We start from the raw sequence: 21,218 nt of genomic DNA, 5'->3' as shown, positions 1-21,218 counted from the left end.
TTTATGGAGTTAGAGCAGGAACTCCTAAGCCAGGAACCAGAGTCTGAGAAACCCGGAGAGGGTTGGGGCCCTAGGCAATTGCCTAGTTGAGTTTTACCCCAGCATCTCCCCTTAAAAAGATTTTAGAATTCTTAAATTTTTTCAGTCTGTCTCTGTGATAGTAATGACTAGAGATGAGCGAATTTTTCAAAAATTCCATTCGCTGGTTCGCCGAATTTTTTTGAAAAAAATTAAATAAATTCAAGACGAATCATAAACAAATGTTTTTATTTTTTTAAACGGGAAGAAAACAAGGTTTATTTAACAAACAGGATATTAACACACATAAAATACAACACAGAAGGGGCAAAACCACAAGATTTAAAAGACAAACAGCTTCATCAACAAGAATGGATTGACAACCAGTATCGGGATTACCGCGGGGGTAATGCATACAGATCAAGAAATGTATGGGGTTATGGCTGATAACTGGAGGACAGTCCAGCAAACAAGCCAACTCACGGAATGAGCTGGTTTGCTGATAAGTGGATTCTAAAGTGTCTGAAGAAATTCCTCCAACGTGACCTCGATTTATGAATATCATTCCATAAAGTCTTGAAGTCCTCTGCATGGATGGCATAAGAAATGTCCATGTGGCCGACAATGATCCAGACACATCATACCCGGTCCACATTGCTGCTAGCCATGTAAGCTCCTGAGAACTGATCACAAGATTACCGAAACAACAGTCATTGTTTCTATGGAACCACGTCCCTACAATAGCCATAAACGCCTCAGAGCTGTTATACAGGAAGAGCGGGAGGCAAGTAAATATCTTATGTAACACCTCCAATAGATTGTCCTTTTTGTGCATCCTGCAGAACCAACCTGTCCACACAATCCAGTCCTCTGTGCTTGCCTTGGTGAGTGGAGGCTTGGATGAAATCTGTATGAGCCCAGCCAGTGGATCTCTGTCCTTTCTTTTGAATCCGGGTAAACAGGAAAATTTGGCTTTTAGGTTCAGCTCTGAGCCCACTTCAATGGCAAGACCCTTCTGCTTCTCGGCAGCTATTTGGGCAGACAGGTGCTTGGAATACTCTTTCAGTCTGGTGTATGAGAAATTATACATCAGTGTCACGCTGTACAGAGTCCATTGATTTTGAAGGAGCAAAGCAGCCTGTGCTGGATCAAGAGTCTCCTACACTGTGGGATTTTTATTTTACACAAGCTTTACAAAGCAGACCGTCGACGTGCAGAGGTAAAGCTTCCGGGAGGATACCTTGAGCTGTAAAAATGACTCCTCCTTTGTGCCGATGACCTACTTCTGGAGGTTAACAAATGATGATAAATGATGGTCCCGTCCACTGACTGTAAACAGAGATATTGACAGACAAACCTATCAAACTCTGCCTGCCATCTTTCTATGCACCACGTCTCCAGTCCCCTGACCAGCCAGTATTACCGACATCTATTCCAGGACATGAAGCAGTGGAATGACATCGTTCATCCCGTAGTTCTGGCAACTGACAAATAACGTGGCCTCCTCAAAGGGCCTGAGCAAACGGCAGGTGTCACGCATGAGCTGCCATTGGCTGACATCGAAGTTACACAGGGGACTACTGCTGTCCGCTTGGATCATCAGGAAATCGTTTATAGCCTTTCTCTGTTCGTATAGTCGGTCCAACATATGGAGAGTAGAAATCCAATGGTTGAAACGTCGCATATCAGCCCATGTGGGGGGATGACGTTCTGCCGCTGCAGCTCAAGGAGGGTGTGCTTTGCGGTGTACAAGTGGCTGAAGTGCATGCAAAGTTTCATGGCTATTTTTAGGATGTCTTGCAGATGGGTAGTAGACTTCAGGAACCGCTTGACAACCAGATTAAACATATGTGCCATGCAGGACGCATGGCTCAGCCATCCTTGAAGCAGCACCGACACCATGTTCTTCCCATTGTCGGTCACCATGATTCCAATTTTGAGCTGTTGCTGAGATAGCCAGGATTAGATTACTTGCTGAAGGACACGGAGCAGGTCCTCCCATGTGTGACTCCGTTCGCCCAGGCAAACCAGGTGAAGAATAGCGTGAGAGTGATGAGAGGAATCGCACATGGCTTGCATACACTATATGTCTCCAACATAATTGTTGGATCTCTACATGAAAATAATGTATTTGGTGTAAATAGCGAGTGGGGCATTGCTGGAGACATTGACTTCACAAGAGATACAGAGCAGCGGAGTTTACTGTTAAATTAAACATTTTAACACTGCATAATTCAACCCATACAGCAAAAGGAGGTGTACAGTCACCCATCAATTTTCCCCCAAAAAGCTCATTTCACATAACACATTTCATCACTTCGTAATTCGGCCCATACCACAAAAAGAGGTGTGCATTCACCCCAGACATTTTCCAAAAAAGAGCCAGTGTCACAGAAAGAATTTCACCACTAGGTACTTCAGTCCATACCGCAAAAAGAGGTTTACATTCACCTATACATTTTACGAAAAATAAGCCAGTGTCACAGAAAGAATTTCACCACTAAGTAAGTCGTTCCATACCGCAAAAGGAGGTGCACATTCACCAATACATTTTCCGAAAAAGAACCAGTGTCACAAAAAGAATTTCACCACTAAGTTAGTGTTGATCGAGCACCAAAGTGCTTGGGTGCTCGGGTTGAACACCTCGGGATGCTCGGGTGCTCTCCCAAGCACCCGAGCACAATGGAAGTCAATGGGAGAACCCGAGCATTAAACCAGGCACCCCCTGCTCTGAAGAGGGGAGGGTGTCTAGTTCATAGGAAAAGGTCAGAAATTGATGGAAGCACCACCGGAACTGTTCAGGAACAGCATGGGGAGGATGTCTGGATGCATCTTGGACTTCCAGGTTGCTGTTGGGAACAATGTTGTCCGAGTTGTAATCCACTTTTAAAGACTGACAATAATACGCACAAAGCCGAAGATAAAATCGATTTTAGAAGAAAAATTGTTAGGAAACATTCTTTCCTGTATATTTACTTGTATATAATGTGCAAGTGCTGCCAAAAATTACAAGGAAGAGGCATTCCGATACAACCTGTATATCACATAAAGGAGGGCCTCATTCACCTTGTGGTACAATTTTTCAGGTAGTGGGACTCCTACACTCATAAAGCCTATAAACTAAGTGAAAGGGCTTTCAAAAGTTACAAGGAACCGGCACTCCAATACACTTTATTACACATAAAGGAGGGCATCATACACCCTTGAAAAATTATGATTGATGGCCTGCTGGTGAGCTGACCCTGCAAAACATTATATGCAGGGGCCTACAGGTGATCTGACCCTGTAAAAGATTGTAGGTGAGCTGACCCTGTAAAATATTGTAGGTAAGGGTCTGCAGGTGAGCTGACCCTGTAAAAGATTGCAGGTGAGGGCCTGCAGGTGAGCTGACCCTGTAAAACATTATATGCGAGGGCCTGCAGGTGAGCTGAGCCTGTAAAACATTATATGCAAGGATCTGCAGGCCTATTAGGTGTAGTTTATACATCCCACCACTAGATGGGGATAAAGTTCAGGTCCTATATATATCCAGGTCAGGCCTAGTGAGACAGATTTAGGCAGTTGGAAAAATGTAGTTCAGAAGAGAGCAGATCTGAGGTAGTCAGATCAAATAAGTGGGAGAGAAGATAGAGTGAAGACTTTGCAACACAGATTAGTGAGTGGAGCCACCTTCGCTAGTAGGTGATACTCAGATGTGAGGCGCAGAAGAACGTTTTCCTTCTGTAGCCGGACTGTAGACTTGCATCCCTGACCATTAGGAGAAGAGTTTGCCTCCCTGGAAAAGAAACAAGCATTCCTCAGTGATAAGAGCCATTATTGAGGGCCACGGACACCTTTGCATGGTGGAGGTTTTATAGCTTCAGGCAGCCACACCAAACTTCTAAGAGACAGTTGAGTTTTCCTGTCTAAAATATTCAGCTTGTAGGGAAAGTCAAGGAATAGGATCCAGCACATCTAAAGGAACCAGGTACACCTAACCCACTGCTCCAAAACCAAGAAACCTAAAAAGCCTAGAAACAGTGGATTTGCAGAATTAACTCTGTACCATCTAGAGACTGCATAATTGTACTGCTGCAACCAAGAGACATCCAAAGTAAAAGTTGTGAGTTGCATCTTACCACTGTCTACCTCATTATTACTACCTATGATTCTACCACCATTAACGGTACTGGCGTCACGACAAAAAACATCAAGGGACTCAGCCGCAACAAGCACCCTAAGCACCCCTAACATCAAGGGCACCTCAACCACCATCTTGGCTGATGCTTCCTACCACAGAGCGTGCCCCGGAGTATTTCGTGCTGTCCACCTCAACACTGTGCTGCCAGCCCAGGGAGGCTATCTGCTAACCGTGAGTAAACTGATAAACTGTGTGTTATATGATTTGGCCCCTCATTGGTCCCCCGTGCACCTCATGTGTTGCCCCTGCGACTGGCTGGCTGCACATGGTGATATGATGGAAGAGGAGGAGAAGGATGAGAAAAGGATGAGAAAAGGAAGATTCAAACTATATACCCATTTTTTTGGGTGGAAGTGGTGCATGGGAATACAGTGTATTCAGTACATTATAAACAACACATTTAAAGTGCCTTTATGTTCATCAGCTTTCCTCTGGTGGAGTCGAGAAGTCAGGGTCTATCCAGGCCTTGTTCATTTTTAGATACAGAAATAGGTTACAAATGTTCTTTGCGTGAAGCAGCAGTATGGCAAAAGAAGCCCTTCACAAGAGCTTAACTCAGAAACAACTAGAAAACCTATAAACGGACACTGGGAGCTACTAAGCTATAAAAATATTATTTTATTGGATACATGATTTAAAACATACAAAAGAGATGACATGCGGTTCTGGCCTTCTGAACAAATACTTACCATGTTTTCCCGCCATCTTGTGTGCACATGCACTTTATTATGGTAGTCTGCTACATTTGACTGAATAGAGATATATATATATAATTAAAGACTCACACCTGAGAGTTGCCATCCTGTCTTCTGCTTATATTGCAGTTTGCCCTTGCACTTTATACTTGATGATATTATTTGCACTCTCATGAATAGTGGATACCTTTTTAATATATATCTTATATGGCAGCTTTCCCGCTCATAGGCTTTTATGTTTAGGTCACTTGCCTCATTATATTGCTGTACTCTACAAATTCTCCCAGGATTGTACTGCACTTTTTGCATTTGTCTGTCATCTCTTTTGTATGTTTTAAATCATGTATCCAATAAAATAATATTTTTATAGCTTAGTAGCTCTCAGTGTCCGTTTATAGGTTTTCTTGTTCATTTTTATATAAGGCAACCTGTCAGCATTTTCAGTTGACAGGCGGATACGCTTATCTGTTATAATTACTAATAAATTGCGGACTGGCACTCTGTATGTGTGGTTACAAATAGATGAACAATATATGGTGATCACACTCAATTTAATAACAAAATCAATATCAATAAAATACTATAGACTATTAAAAGATCATAAAACAATCAAATATGCAAATAATTGCTAAACATAAAAATGAAAATAACTTCCCAATAGGACTAGCTAAATTTGTTGGTTCAAAAGTCTGCATAAAATATGTTCATATCATTGTCACTTGCGGCTTATGAGCCGAAACGTCCTTAGATGGAAGGAACAGTCCTGAATACAGTTGCAATTGTTTGCAATTCAATGTCCCGACCTTTGTTTCTGTCCACGTTAGTGAAAACAAGTGGCAATATGTACTATGATGCCCACCTATACAGGTCTTACCTGCTCCTGGGTGGATTCGAATTTTCGTATCCCAAGATACGGCATTACATGCCCGACATAGAGGCTGCTGTTATATTTGTTTCTCCACTATGGTATTAAAATTTTTAGATTTTATGCTGTATTTAATTTTATTAGCATTTTTAAGTTTTTAAAGCATAGTATTATTGCTGCAATATTTATTTTTTATGGGATAGATAGATCGCAACATGACACACATTGTAACCAAAAAACGCATCCAAATCGCAACAGAATCGCAAGTAAAACCGCATATCCAACAACAGGGTTAAATTCCTGAACTTCTGATCACCAAACCCGCCCTACACCTTTGGGTCATTATGGGCGGTCTATAAAATAGTTGGTCCAAAAATGGGAGATCAGCTGCCACTGAGGAAGGGGTAAGAGGTCCCCGAAACGCGTCTGGCGTAACCAGCTGATAACTCCCACCGGACTAATAAGAGGCCTCTATACAGATGATTTATTAAAATCCAACGAATAATCGGAGCGCTCTAAATAAGAGAAAAAATTTGGATCCCATTTTCTACATCGAGTTCCCGCAATACTTTGCTGCGAGATACAAGTGTCACCACCAGACATCTGAGAAGCTCTGACAGAGGTCCTTCAGAACCTTCTCCTTGAGGTTCTTTTTGTTTTGCTTTCATTTTCTCATCTCGTTAGCCTCTCTCAGCTGTCATGTAGTTGCACTGATTGCATCCCTTTAAATCCCCTCCCATACTGCATCACTTTGCGGTTTATACAACTTCCTGGAGTGTGTGCATGCTGATCCTACTTCTGAGTCTTCTACAGATAAGTTTTGTTCATTCATTTGTGTTTTCCTGTTTGCTGGATCCCAGGTGACCCTGACTCCCTCCGTATCAAGTTTAGGGAGCCGGTGGTCGTGTCCCCTCACTATTATAGGGTGTTCAGGTGTTATACAGTCGAGGTACAAGGATATGCGATCATCTACCATTGAGATTTTTGCATAGGCTGAGCAGTTAGGGAGAGAGCCAGGTCTGTTGCAGGGCTCTCCCTTTTGTTCCTTAGTTTTGGATCCAGTCAGTCGGATCTTCATTTTTGTGTCTTCTAGTTTTCTGTACACCTTCCGTGACAACAAGTTTGCTTTCTAATACAGACCACGTGATATGCCGGCGTCTGCCTGAACAGCGTGGAGAAACAAATATAACAGCAGCCTCTATGTCGGGCATGTAATGCCGTATCTTGGGATACGAAAATTCGAATCCACCCAGGAGCAGGTAAGACCTGTATAGGTGGGCATCATAGTACATATTACCACTTGTTTTCACTATCGTGGACAGAAACAAAGGTCGGGACATTGAATTGCAAACAATTGCAACTGTATTCAGGACTGTTCCTTCCATCTAAGGACGTTTCGGCTCATAAGCCGCAAGTGACAATGATATGAACATATTTTATGCAGACTTTTGAACCAACAAATTTAGCTAGTCCTATTGGGAAGTTATTTTCATTTTTATGTTTAGCAATTCTTTGCATATTCGAAAGCCATCGCGTATTTTCCAACATTCAATGTGTGCCAGCATATACATGTGTGATTGATTGTTTTATGATCTTTTAATAGTCTATAGTATTTTATTGATATTGATTTTGTTGTTAAATTGAGTGTGATCACCATATATTGTTCATCTATTTGTAACCACACATACAGAGTGCCAGTCCGCAATTTATTAGTAATTTCTTATTTTTCTCTGTACGGGTGATACAGATTTTGGTCTAGAGCACCTGTTCCCTGTCACATAAGAGTGAGCTATTCCAACCAGCTTTTTTCTCAACATTATCTGTTATAATGCCACCAGCTAGACTAAATACCCGCTCAGACAAAACGCTGGCGGCAGGGCAGGCCAGTACCTCCAAGGCATAGAGCGCCAGTTCGTGCCACGTGTCCAGCTTAGACACCCAGTAGTTGTAAGGCACTGAGGGATCATTGAGGATGCTGACACGGTCTGCTATGTACTCCTTCACCATCTTCCAAAAATGTTCCCTACTTGTGACAGTAGGAAGCGCATCAGGGTGAGGGTGCAGGCGTGGTGTCATAAAGCTGTCCCAGGCTTTAAAGAGTGTTTCCCTGCCTCTGTTGAAACTGCTGTGTGTTCCCCTTGTATCCCCTCCTCGGTTGCCCAAAGAACTACGTACTCTGCCGCCAGCGTTGTCAGATGGAAATTTTTGGAGCAATTTTTCAACAAGGACCCTCTGCTATTGCACCGTTTTGCTCGTCCTCTCCACCACAGGAATGAGAGATGAAAAGTTCTCTTTGTAGCGGGGGTCGAGAAGGGTGAACAACCAGTAATCGGTGTTGTCCAAAATGCGTATAGGTCGCGGGAAAGGCAGCCTAACATGAATTCAGCCATGTGTGCCAGAGTACCAACAAGCAAGACTTTGCTATCATCATCAGGAGGATGACTCTCAATCTCCTCATCCTCTTCCTCCTCTTCTGCTCACCCACACAGAACAGATGGAATTAAACTTCTATGTGTATTACCCTCTGTAGCGGAGGCAACCGTCTTCTGCTCCTTCTCCTCCTCCTCCTCCTGATCAGCCAATTTGCGCTGAGAAGACGAACTGAGGGTGTTCTGGCTATCACCCTGTTTAATGTCTTCCCCCATTTCCACTTCTTCCACATTAATTGTGAGCAGCGAGCGTTTGAGTAGACACAGAAGTGGGATGGTTGCACTTATAATAGCGTAATCGCCGCTCACCATCTGTGTTGAGTCCTCAAAATTTCTTAAAACCTCACAGAGGTCAGACATTAATGCCCACTTCTCGCTTGTGAATAGTGGAAGCTGACTGGAAAGGTGACAACCATGTTACAGCTGGTATTCCACTACTGCCCTCTGCTGCTCACAAAGCCTGGCCAACATGTGGAACGTCGCACAACAGCCGGTGAGCTGGCAATTGTAAGCGCTGCTGCAGCATTGACAGACCGGCGGAAGCTGTCGATGACTTGCGGAAATGTGCACACATGCGGCACACCTTCACCAGTAGCTCAGGCAAACTGGGGTAGGTTGTGAGAAACCGCTGAACCACTAAGTTTAAGACGTGGGCTAGGCATGGGATGTGTGTGAGCTTGCCGAGCTCCAAAACCGCCGTCAAGTTACGGCCATTATCAGACACAACCATGCCTGGTTCTAGGTAGAGTGGCGAGAGCCACAGCTCATTCTGGTCTCTTATCCCCTTCCACAGCTCTGTGGTGGTGTGCTGTTTGTCCCATAAGTATATCAGCTTCAGGACAGCCTGTTGCCGCTTCCCCACTGCAGTGCTACACTGCTTTCATCTACCGACTGATAGCTGACAGGTGGAGGAGGATGAGAAGATGGGGTTGGAGCGACTAACATAGGTGCTGGCGGAAACCCTGATCGAAGTAGGGCTCACAATCCTTAGTGTCTGTAGCACCTGTGCCATCCCAGGGTACGACTCGCTCAGGGAAATGTAGCGTCCCTGGCCAAATGCAATTGTCCATTGTCCATGTGTCCGGGGTTAAGTGGACCTTTTCAGTAACTGCGTTAGTCATGGCACGTGTGATGTTACAGGACACATGTTGATGTAAGGCGGGCACAGCTCAACTTGAAAAATAGTGGCAGCTGGGGACTGCGTAACGCAGGATGGCCGCCGTCATCAGGCTGCGGAAGGCCTCAATGTCTACAAGCCTTAATAGCAAAATTTTCAGGGCCAGTAATTTGGAAAGCTGCACATTTAGTGCTATGGCCTGTGGGTGGGTGGCTGGGTATTTGCGCTTGCGTTCAAAGGCCTGGGGTAAGGACATTTGGACACTGTGCTGGGACATGGAACTAGATGTACTGTAGTCACTGATAGTGCTTGCAAAGGTCCAGGTGCAGGGCAGGAGGCTTCCGGGCCTGCGCCTTCGACAGGGGATTGGCCAGCACGTAACACAGGGAAAAAGGAGGCAGTGGCGTGACCCGCAGACACAGATTGTGGACCCAGGCATTCGTCCCACTTATTACAGGGCTTGGATGCCATGTGGCGGATCATGCTGGTGGTGGTGAGGTTGCTAGTGTTCCCTCCCTGGCTCATTTTGGTACGGCACAGGTTACAAATTATTATTTTTTTATCATCCGCACTTTCCTCAAAAAAGCGCCAGACTTCGGAACACCTACCCTTTGGCAAGGGAGATTTCCGCAAGGGGGTGCTCCGTTGAACAGTTGCGGGCCTGTTTGGTGTGGCTTTCTCCCTTTTGCCACCCCATTGCCTCTTACAGCCTGTTGTGGTGCTGCAGATCCCTCCCCCTCTGTACTGCTGTCCTTGCTCGGCTTTCTACCTTCCCAGGTTGGGTCAGTGACTCCATCGTCCACCACCTCCTCTTAGACTTCTTCACTCTGCTCTACCTCCTGACTTGTTGACCTAACCACAACCTCATTAATTGACAACTGTGTCTCATCCTCCTCATCAACCTCTTCAGACACTTATTGCCATTGACTTATTGGAAACTGTGTCTCATCATCATCCACCTCATTAAACAGTAATTTCCGTTCCCCACCTTCATTCTCTTGTGACTGTGGATGCTCAAGAGTTTGGGAATCAGGGTAAAAGATCTGTCACTCTTCAAGCGTGCTTGGCGAGAGGGCCAAATCAAGGAATGGCGCTGAAAAGAGATCCTCGGAATATCCGAGTGTGGGATCACTTGTTTGCCCAGACTCTCCATGGTGGGAGGAAGGAGGATAAGGGTGAGGATTGTGTTGAGCATACTCTTGGCTTCTGAGACTGGACTTGGTGGATGACAGGGTGGTGCTTAACCGACTGGAAGAATTATCTGCTGCAATCCAACCGACCATCTGTTTGCACTGGTCTGACTTCAAGAGTGGTGTCCTGCGCTGCCCTGCAAACTGGGACATGAAGCTAGGTATCGTGGATGATAGTTTTTCTTGTCCTCTGGCAGCAGGCACAGTTTCACCGCGCCCAGGGCTACGGCCTCTGCGTGCACTATCAGCATCACGGCCACTTCCCCATCCCTTACTGCTCGCCTTCTTCATATTAAATGTTATATATGCTTGAAAGTATGTCACACGTACAGTAGCGTAGGATTTGGAAGTGTATGCGCAAACAAATTAAAAAAGTTATTTGGGATGTGGAAACGTCACACAGGAAAGATCCCACAGATAATGTCAATGCTGTCACAAGTGGCTAATAAAAAATTACAGGGAATGTCACAGGTATTTGGGATGAGGAAACGTTATTTATACAGGAGAGGTACCACCGGTAATGTCACTGTCCGCACCGTCTACGGAAAAAGTACACTGGATGTCATAGATATTTTTTGGAGGCGCACACATTACACTGGAGTTGTGGCACTGGTAATGTCACTGTCAGATGCGGACACCGTCTATTGAGAAAGTGCACTGTATGTCACAGATACATTTTTTAAGCGAACATGTTACACTGCAGATGTGGCACTGGTAATATCACTGCCAGAAGTGGACACCTATCGAAAAAGTACACTGTATACCACAGATACATTTTTTAAGCGCACACGTTACACTACAGATGTGGCACTGGTAATGTCACTGTCAGAAGCGGACACGGTCTATTGAAAAAGTACACTGTATGTCACAGATACATTTTATAAGCGCACACATTACACTGGAGATGTGGCCCTGGTAATGTAACTTTCTACATGCGGACACCGTCTACGGAAAAAGTACATTGTATGTCACAGATATTTTTGGGATGCGCACACTTTACAAATGAGATGTGTTGCAGCTAATGTCACTATCTGCAGTGGCCTAACTATTGCACGCTATTTAGCGCAGGATGCGCTAAAAATAGATGCTGCTGCCACACACAATAGTCTTTAAAAGGACTTTTGGGTCTCAGAAAAGTTTTTCTAATAAAGATATTCCTATATCACTCCCTACACTGTCTGTCCCTTCCTCAGCACAGCTCTCCCTGATAAAGACTGAGGCGAACATGAGTCATCGATACTTTATAGCACCCGATGACGCGTTCCGGCCAGCCAATCACTGTAATGCCAGTAACCAATATGGCTACGGCATTACAGTGAGGGCAGTACTTACCAAGAAACGTGCTGGGAGGAGACTCGAGCATTGCGCTCGAGCACATGCTGTATTCGGCCGAATACCGCCATGTGCCAAGCATCGAGATGCTCGAGCCGAACTGGTGTTCAGCTGAGCATGTTCGTTCAACACTAGTGCTTAACCGACTGGAAGCATTATCTGCTGCAATCCAACCTAGTCGCACTGGTCTGACTTCGAGAGCGTTGTCCTGCACCGCCCCGCAAGCTGGGACATGAAGCTAGGTATTGTAAATGATTGTTTTTCTTGTGCTCTGGCAGCAAGCACAATTTCAATGCTCCCAGGGCCACTGCCTCTGCATGCACCATCAGCATCATGGCCACTTCCCTGTCCCTTACTGCTCGCTTTCTTCATATTAAATGTTATATATGCTTGAAAGTATGTCACACGTACAGTAGTGTAGGATTTGTAAGTGTATGCGCAAAAAAAATAAAAAAAGGTATTTGGGATGTGGAAACTTTTGGAAAAAATGCTTTAGAGCATATAACTGCACTGCAAAAGGGCAAATAAAACGTAGAAATATTTTCTTGTAAAAACCCTGTGCCTGTATCAAACAGCAGTTGCACCCTAATAAGAACTGGAATTACAGAGCTGTCTAATGGCAATTTGGATCCCCAGTCAGTGCAGCAAGGTGTAACATGATTGTTCCTATTACCCAGGCTGTAACCTCCCCGACTGAACCCTGTTCAACAGAAATGCTGTGGAATGATTCCTCCCTATCCTTTCCCTACCCCTTGAATAATATTTCCCTGCACTTGTAAATAATTTTTAATTTTTTTAGGACAATGACGATTTTTCTATCACTGTCCCTAGCACCTGCAGACACGTCTCTCCCTGCACTAAGTACGCTGGTGAATGGCAGAATCTAAGATGGCTGCCGTATTTATAGGGCTGTGGCATCACAGGGCTGGCTGGCTGCTGATTGGCTGCATGCATGTCAGTATGGGTGATCCCGCCTTCCCAGACTTCCTTTCTCCATGTCCTCACACGTGCGGCAGCCATATTAGGAAAAATGAGATTCGTTACTACGAAACGCAAGGAAATTTGCATTCGGTGAGAATTAAATTTTTCCTTAAATTCGAAATGAATTCCACTTCATCAGCTTCGCTCATCTCTAGTAATGACACCATAACAGTGCAGTAGGATCACCTCTATTAACAGTTTTCTTTCTAAGGGCTCATTCAGACAAACGTAAGGGATTTTGTGCCCATGCTGCGGTCTGCAATAAGCGGTCCGCAATGCACGGGCACTGGCCTTGTGCAATCCGTGACCCAATGACTTGAATGGGTACGCGATCCACAAAATAAGGCTAATTATAGGTCATGTCCTATCTTTTGTGGCTTGGACGCACGGACCCGTAAGCCCACAGAAATTCTCGGTCCTCAGCACGGAGTGCACACGGCTTGTGCCGGTATATTGCGGTCTGAATTACGGGCACGGAGCCCTTACGTACGTGGGCATGAGCATGGGCATGTAAGGCTGAAAAAACACATCCGTCCATCCAGTTCAGCCTATTATTCTGCAAAGTTAATCCAGAAGGAGTAAAAAAAAAAAAATCTTCCACACATCAAGTCCTCAAAGCAGTTGATCTGAATGATAAATGGATATATGTATAGAATTCTGGTAATCCACACTCATCTGTTCTCAGTTGCAATGCAAGGAATTCACCACTTGGTGTCGCCAGTGCACTGGGAATGTTCCTGAGTCTCCTTGTCAAACGCTATACATCACATTTGATTTGCTGGATGGTAAAATTCGGCTACGACTACACAAAAAACTTTTAGAAGTATCCATAATAAGAGTGTGCTATAAACCTGCACCTAATGATTGCGCCAGAGTCATGACTCTGTATATGTGCTGTTGTATATGTGCTACATATATTTCCTATTCCTTTCCATAAAGCTCTTTAATTTAGATTTTTTGTTTCAGCAACAAATTGAGCGAAAATCCACCGTGAGAGATGAGTTGTATGTGATTAATGGCCAGCGGGGGGCTATGTCTCGGGGGCACGCGTTCCGCTGTGTCTGGTATGTGCAAACATTTAGAAGAAATATAATGTAGTCGGCAGCAGCTCTGGTTTGTATATGATAGCTGCTTGTGAAATAGGAGTTTCCGGGGTTTGCACTGACAGCTCCACGCGCGGGCAGAAGGCAATGCCATGTTCAATAGCTGCATAGTGAGTAACACGGCGTGCATTCAAGCCTGGAAGGATTAATGATAGGGGGAGATGATATGTTTCATGAGCTGCCCTTATATATGAGGAGAAAGTATAGAAAAAGGTGACGCAGGTGTCAAGGCGGTATATAAGCCTTTCATTTATGCGCACGGTGCTGCTGTGTGAACAACTACCATAGAACAATACACAGAGAAGAAAAAGGCGCACAGAAGTACTACAGCCTAAGGCCTCATGCACACGGGCGTTGTTTGAAACGGCGGCTTGGATGCGGACCCATTCACTTCAATGGGGCCGCAAAAGATGCGGACAGCACTCCGTGTGCTGTCCGCAACTGTTGCTCCGTTCCGTGGCCACGCAAAAAAAAATAGAACATGTCCTATTCTTGTCTGTTTTGCAGACAAGAACAGGCATTTCTACAATGGGCCATTCCGTTTCGTTTCGCAAATTGCGGAAGGCACACGGGCGGCTTCCGTTTTTTGCGGATCCGCGGTTTGCGGACCGCAAAAAACGAAATGGTCGTGTGCATGAGGCCTAAAGACGTACCGGAATACAGAAAATATCACATATCCCATTCCAGGGGTGGATTAAGGGTACCATGGCCCCCCTCCAGCCCAGTACACCCACCACAAACAGGGACGCCTCTATACACATGTTCACCACAGATAACATAGTGATAAGTCTCTGACCACAGATAACATAGTAAATGTCACCTGCAGTCCTATGTAACGCCACAGATAACACAGTGAAAGTCTCAGAGTACAGATAATGTTGTAGATGTCACCTGCAGTCCTATGTAACACCACAGATAACACAGTGAGACTCTCAGAGTACAGATAATGTTGTAGATGTCACCTGCAGTCCTATGTAACACCACATATAACACAGTGATAAGTCTCTGAGTAGAGATCATGTAGTAGATGTCACCTGCAGTCCTATGTAACACCACAGATAACACAGTGATAAGTCTCTGAGTAGAGATCATGTAGTAGATGTCACCTGCAGTCCTATGTAACACCACAGATAACACAGTGATGTCTATGAGTACAGATAATGTTGTAGATGTCACCTGCAGTCCTATGTAACACCACATATAACAGTGATAAGTCTCTGAGTACAGGTCATGTAGTAGATGTCACCTGTAGTCCTATGTTACACCACAGATAATGCAGTAATCTCTCTGAGTGAAGATAATATTGTAGATGTTACCTGCAGTCCTATGTAACTCCACAGATAACACAGTGAAACTCTCTGAGTACAGCTCATGTAGTAGGTGTCACCTGCAGTCCTATGTAACACCACAGATAACACAGTAATCCCTCTGAGTGAAGATAATATAGTAGATGTCACCTGCAGTCCTATGTAACACCACAGATAACACAGTAATCTCTCTGAGTGAAGATAATATAGTAGATGTCACCTGCAGTCCTATGTAACACCACAGATAATAAATACAGTGATAACTCAGGGGTAGAGATGAGTGAATCTATTCGCAGATTCAAAGATTCATTCAAAATCTCCATTTTTTTAGGCATCGAATCGAACCAGAATATTTTCTCGTTAGATTTGGACAAATCTGGTAAAACGGCGTCCAGCGCATGAGCAATCAATGGAGTTCTGTCACCACCAGGCAGGAGGTAATTGCAGTCAGTTGCGGCCAAGCAATAACCGCAGTTTGCGGCGGCAACGATAAAAGTAGATACAGTTACACCTGACGCTGTATCAGACCGAGGCGACAGGTGAGGGAGAATGAAGAATATTTTAAAAAAATTAACAAAACAAGACAGGAGCTTTTCATAAAAAAATAAAAAATCGGAGTTTTAGAGGACTAGAGGGGGTTATATACCAATTTCCAGGGCAGTTGCAGCAACCTTGGTTCGGAATGAATAGATTCGGACCTGAACCAAACTTTTTTAGAAATTCAGTGACTCAGAAACAAACCGAATCTCGGAAGATTTGCTCATCTCTACTCAGGGGTATTACAATTCGTCCCTGAACAGACTCGCAGCACTCACCTCCACTAGGCTTCAGGCACCTCCGAGCTCTGCGGGCCACCATGACCAAACTTCTGATCACTGAATGGAGCCTCCAGTGGCAGTGTGAGCAGAGACTTATATTTTTTTTTATTTTATTCCTAAGGTAACAGATTTCTTTCAGGTTTCTTGATGCAGTTTTGGAAGCCAAAAACAAGAGTGTTGAAATCTTTACATTTTTTTTCCTTTTATGATTTACTCTTGATTTTGACTTCTAAAACTGCATCTAGAAACCTGATTGTGCGGCCGTACCCTAAGGCCCCTTTCACACGGGCGTTGCGGGAAAATGTGCGGGTGCGTTGCGGGAACACCCGCGATTTTTCTGCACGAGTGCAAAACATTGTAATGCGTTTTGCACTCTCGTGAAAAAAATCGCGCATGTTTGGTACCCAAACCCGAACTTCTTCACAGAAGTTCGGGCTTGGGATCGGTGTTCTGTAGATTGTATTATTTTCCCTTATAACATGGTTATAAGGGAAAATAATAGCATTCTGAATACAGAATGCATAGTAAACCAGCGCTAGAGGGGTTAAAAAAAATAAAAATAATTATTTAACTCACCTTAGTCCACTTGTTCGCGTAGCCGGCATCTCCTTCTGTCTCCTTTGCTGAACAGGACCTGTGGTGATGTCACTCCGGTCATCACATGGTCCGCCACATGATCTTTTACCATGGTGATGGATCATGTGATGGAACATGTGATGACCGGAGTGATGTCATCACAGGTCCTGTTCATGTAATTAATGCTCACCTCAGGTCCTGTTCAGCAAAGGAGACAGAAGGAGATGCCGGGCTACGCGATCAAGTGGACTAAGGTGAGTTCAATAATTTTATTATTTTTTTTAACCCTTCCAGCGCTATTTTACTATGCATTCTGTATTCAGAATGCTATTATTTTCCCTTATAACCATGTTATAAGGGAAAATAATAATGATCGGGTCTCCATCCCGATCGTCTCCTAGCAACCGTGCGTGAAAATCGCACCGCATCCGCACTTGCTTGCGGATGCTATGCGATTTTCACGCAACCCCATTCATTTCTATGGGGCCTGCGTTATGTGAAAAACGCAGAATATAGAGCATGCTGCGATTTTCACGCAACGCACAAGTGATGCGTGAAAATCACTGCTCATGTGAACAGCCCCATAGAAATGAATAGGTCGGTATTCAGTGCGGGTACAATGCGTTCAACTCACGTAACGCATCCGCGCCGAATACTCGCCCGTGTGAAAGGGGCCTAAGGCCTCTTTCACACGAGCGTGATGGATTGGCTCCAGATGCATTCAGGGTGCGTTCAGTGAAACTCGCACCATTTTGCAAGCAAGTTCAGTCCGTTTTGTCTGCGATTGCGTTCAGTTGTTCACTTTTTTCCGTGCGGGTGCAATGAGTTTTGATGTGTTTTTCGCACGCGTGATAAAAAATTGAAGGTTTACAAACAACATCTCTTAGGAACCATCAGTGAAAAATGCATGGCATCCGCACTTGCTTCCGGATGCGATGCGTTTTTCACTGAAACCCCATTCACTTCTATGGGGCCAGGGCTGCGTGAAAAACGCAGAATATAGAACATGCTGCGTTTTTCACGCAACGCAGAACTGATGTGTGAAAAAAAATGCTCATGTGCACAGACCCATTGAAATGAATGGGTCAGGATTCAGTTGCGGGTGCTATGCGGTCATGTCACACACGTGGAAAACTCGTGTGAAAGGGGCCTAAGGATGCTCTTACATGGGCCAATAATCAGGGCCAATGGATGATATTCAAGTCGATCAGTGCTTGTTTAAAGTGTCTTTCAGATGGTCCGGTGGGAAATGAAGGGAACAGATTGTCGTTATTACTGTGATTTATCCCTCATTTTCTTTAGGAGATATGCTGATAACATACAACAATTTTAGGTGCTGTATTAAAAGATGTGACTGCTACTTATCGGGAAAAAACCTTTGTACAAACGTTAGTTCCGGATTATTAGCCAACCCTTGACCCGTGTAAAAGGGCCCTATGGTCAGATCAGATAATGTTTTTACACAAATTGTGGGCGGACATGGTGCTGCTTCAATCACTTTGTGTCTGTCACAGTTACAACACAGGTTTCCTGTGTGTGTATTAGGGATATTATTTATTGAACCCCACCTCACCCCGCAGTACAGCAATGGTTAAAATTCCCCTTTTGCTCGGTGTGCAGCTGCCTGAGCTAAACAGCTCTGCTATGTCTGTTGTGCTGTTAGTCCTACCCTATGCCTGAGTAATAGTTTTTTCTAGCTTACTAGAGCTTGCAAAGGTGCTATAATCCTCCATTCTGCCTGTGTACAATTCTGCCTGATTCCAAGATTCTGACCCCCTGCTGCCTGACTTGACCCATGTCTGTTCACTGTACTGACCCTGTGTTGCTTGTCCTGACCTTCTGTCACGGCTGAGGATGGGGAAAACCCTCAGACGTGCGGTGCCAGGAGATGGAAGGGTTGTCACTTGGCCAGAACCACAGAATTAGGGAGCAGGTCACCTCCTAGCGCTTCCCTAATCTGACCCTGACTCCTAGCTGCATGGGCCGCCCTTAAAGGTAGGAGGGCCCATACTCAGGAACCTCGGATCCCTACTGACCCTCCGTCGTTCCCTGAGCTAGGAGCTGGGTAGACGGCCCGTTCCTCCAAGACACAGAGAAACAGGAGCCTAATGAGGCCAAGCTACAAAGGAAACAGAAACACCTTATGGCAGTGACAGGCAAACGCAAACAACACAACACTCACCTGCCACAGACAACACAACCAGGAACCCATGTGCAGGTGCTGTTTGTTCAAGACACCAACAAATACAGCACACACCAGACCTCACACAGGGACCCGGACCATAAGCTGCAATAATACAGAAACCCCACACACACCTAGATAACACCGAATAACAAAGTTTTATGATCAGAGGGGAGGCCCCCACTGGTAGATGGTTATACACAGGAGGCTGCTCCAGCTATGCCTGGCTGAAGCAACCTACTGAGCCAGTCCAAAGACAGAGGCTTTATATGCCAAAGAGGCCACACCCAACGGTCAGTGACTCACACACACACTGGGAAGGGAGTTAACCCTTCCAGCACCAGGGAAAGGAAAACACCACTTAAAAGGGAAGTGCACACAATACAAAAACACAGTGTACACCATACACACACACCTAACATAAAGGAAGTCAGGTGAGACCGCATGCCACAGCAGCAAGCTGCCTAGCACCGCTCAGGCTGCTCTGCTGACAATTACAGAACACAACTAGTTGCCCGCGGCAACCACAAGTGAGGCCACACACAGCGACCCTCACCTGTGGTTGAACACACAAACTAAGGCTACTTTCACACTAGCGTTCGGGCGGATCCGTTCTGAACGGATCCGCTCATAATAATGCAGACGGAGGCTCCGTTCAGAACGGATCCGTCTGCATTAAAATGGCAAAAAAAAAGCTAAGTGTGAAAATAGCCTCGGACGGATCCGTCCAGACTTTCAATGTAAAGTCAATGGGGGACGGATCCGCTTGAAGATTGAGCCACATTGTGGCATCTTCAAACGGATCCGTCCCCATTGACTTACATTGTAAGTCTGGACGGATCCGCACGGATCCGCACGCCTCCGCACGGCCAGGCGGACACCCGAACGCTGCAAGCAGCGTTCAGCTGTCCGCCTGTCCGTGCGGAGGCGAGCGGAGCGGAGGCTGAACGCCGCCAGACTGATGCAGTCTGAGCGGATCCGCTCCATTCAGACTGCATCAGGGCTGGACGGCTGCGTTCGGGTCCGCTCGTGAGCTCCTTCAAACGGAGCTCACGAGCGGACCAGCGAACGCTAGTGTGAAAGGAGCCTAAACCGCAGGCAACCGCATGCTGTAAGGAGTCACGGTCATAGCCATGGCCGTGACACTTTCGGACTGTTTTCCAGATTCTCTCAATCTCTGTCTGCCCTGACCCTGGCCTGTTACTGACTATGAGTTGTGCCTGATCCGTTGGGTGCTTCACACTGGTGTCTGTGATCCTCGTGGATCAGCTATCAACATTGCCAGGACTACTCTCCAAGAGTTAGTGACCTGGTGCATTCCCTGCAGCAAACACCAGAGCGCTCTATAGGAGTTAGGCCTCATGCACACGACCGTTGTGTGCATCCGTGGCCGTTGTGCCGTTTTCCGTTTTTTTTTCGCTGACCCATTGACTTTCAATGGGTCCGTGGAAAAATCGGAAAATGCACCGTTTGGCAGCCGCATCCGTGATCCGTGTTTCCTGGCCTATTTTTTTCACGGCCAACGGTTCACGGACCCATTCAAGTCAATGGGTCCGTGAAAAAACACGGATGCACACAAGATTGTCATCCGTGTCCGTGATCCGTGTCCGTTTTTTCCTATCATTTCAATGGCAAACTTGACTTTGATTTTGTTTTCATTTTTCATGTCCGTGGATCCTCCAAAAATCAAGGAAGACCCACGGACGAAAAAACGGTCACGGATCACGGACCTACGGACCCCGTTTTTGCGGACCTTAAAAAAACGGTCGTGTGCATGAGGCTTTAAATGGTGAAAAACACTGAGCCGCCAGGATAACAAGCTTAGGTATTAGCCTAAAGCTGATTCCTTTGGTTGGAATGGTGGTTCTACAAACATCATCCGTATCACCTATATATTTGTAATCACATAGCTGGACCTGCTATAGATTTTTTTTCTATGGAATGTTCTTTTTGTGGCATTTTTAAGATATTTTATGCCAACAAGGTCCAATCAACTGGGCTGCCACCGAGGTGACCCTTGCCAACTGGTAGGAGTAAGTTTCAGTGCTGCTAGGAAAGTGCTGAGTGCTGTGAGCTTTGCAGGTATCTTTTTCTTTTCAGCAGATTTTAACTTGGTTAGGCAGTGTGCAGGGGTTAAAAAAAAAAAGACTTGCTTGTCACCAAGCACCCTTCTCCCCCTGAAGGGAGTCTATCCAGGAATAACATGGTCAAGTATATTTGCAGTTTACTTCCCGTCATCTGTAATCCAGAAAGCCATCTGAGTCATACAAATCTGAATGAAAAGAAATGAAAACTCGGGCACCAGCTGTAAATGTGGTAGAATAACAAAAGAAGTGACACCCCTCTTCTTTGTGGCCACCCGACGGTTTAGGGAGGGTGGGCAGGGACTGGTGGTCCCCCCCCCTCCCTTCTTATTCCCTCTTTT

This window comes from Bufo gargarizans, chromosome 5 (genome assembly GCF_014858855.1).
Source record: "Bufo gargarizans isolate SCDJY-AF-19 chromosome 5, ASM1485885v1, whole genome shotgun sequence".
NCBI lineage: Eukaryota > Metazoa > Chordata > Amphibia > Anura > Bufonidae > Bufo > Bufo gargarizans.
Note: the sequence above shows the minus strand (reverse complement) of the source record.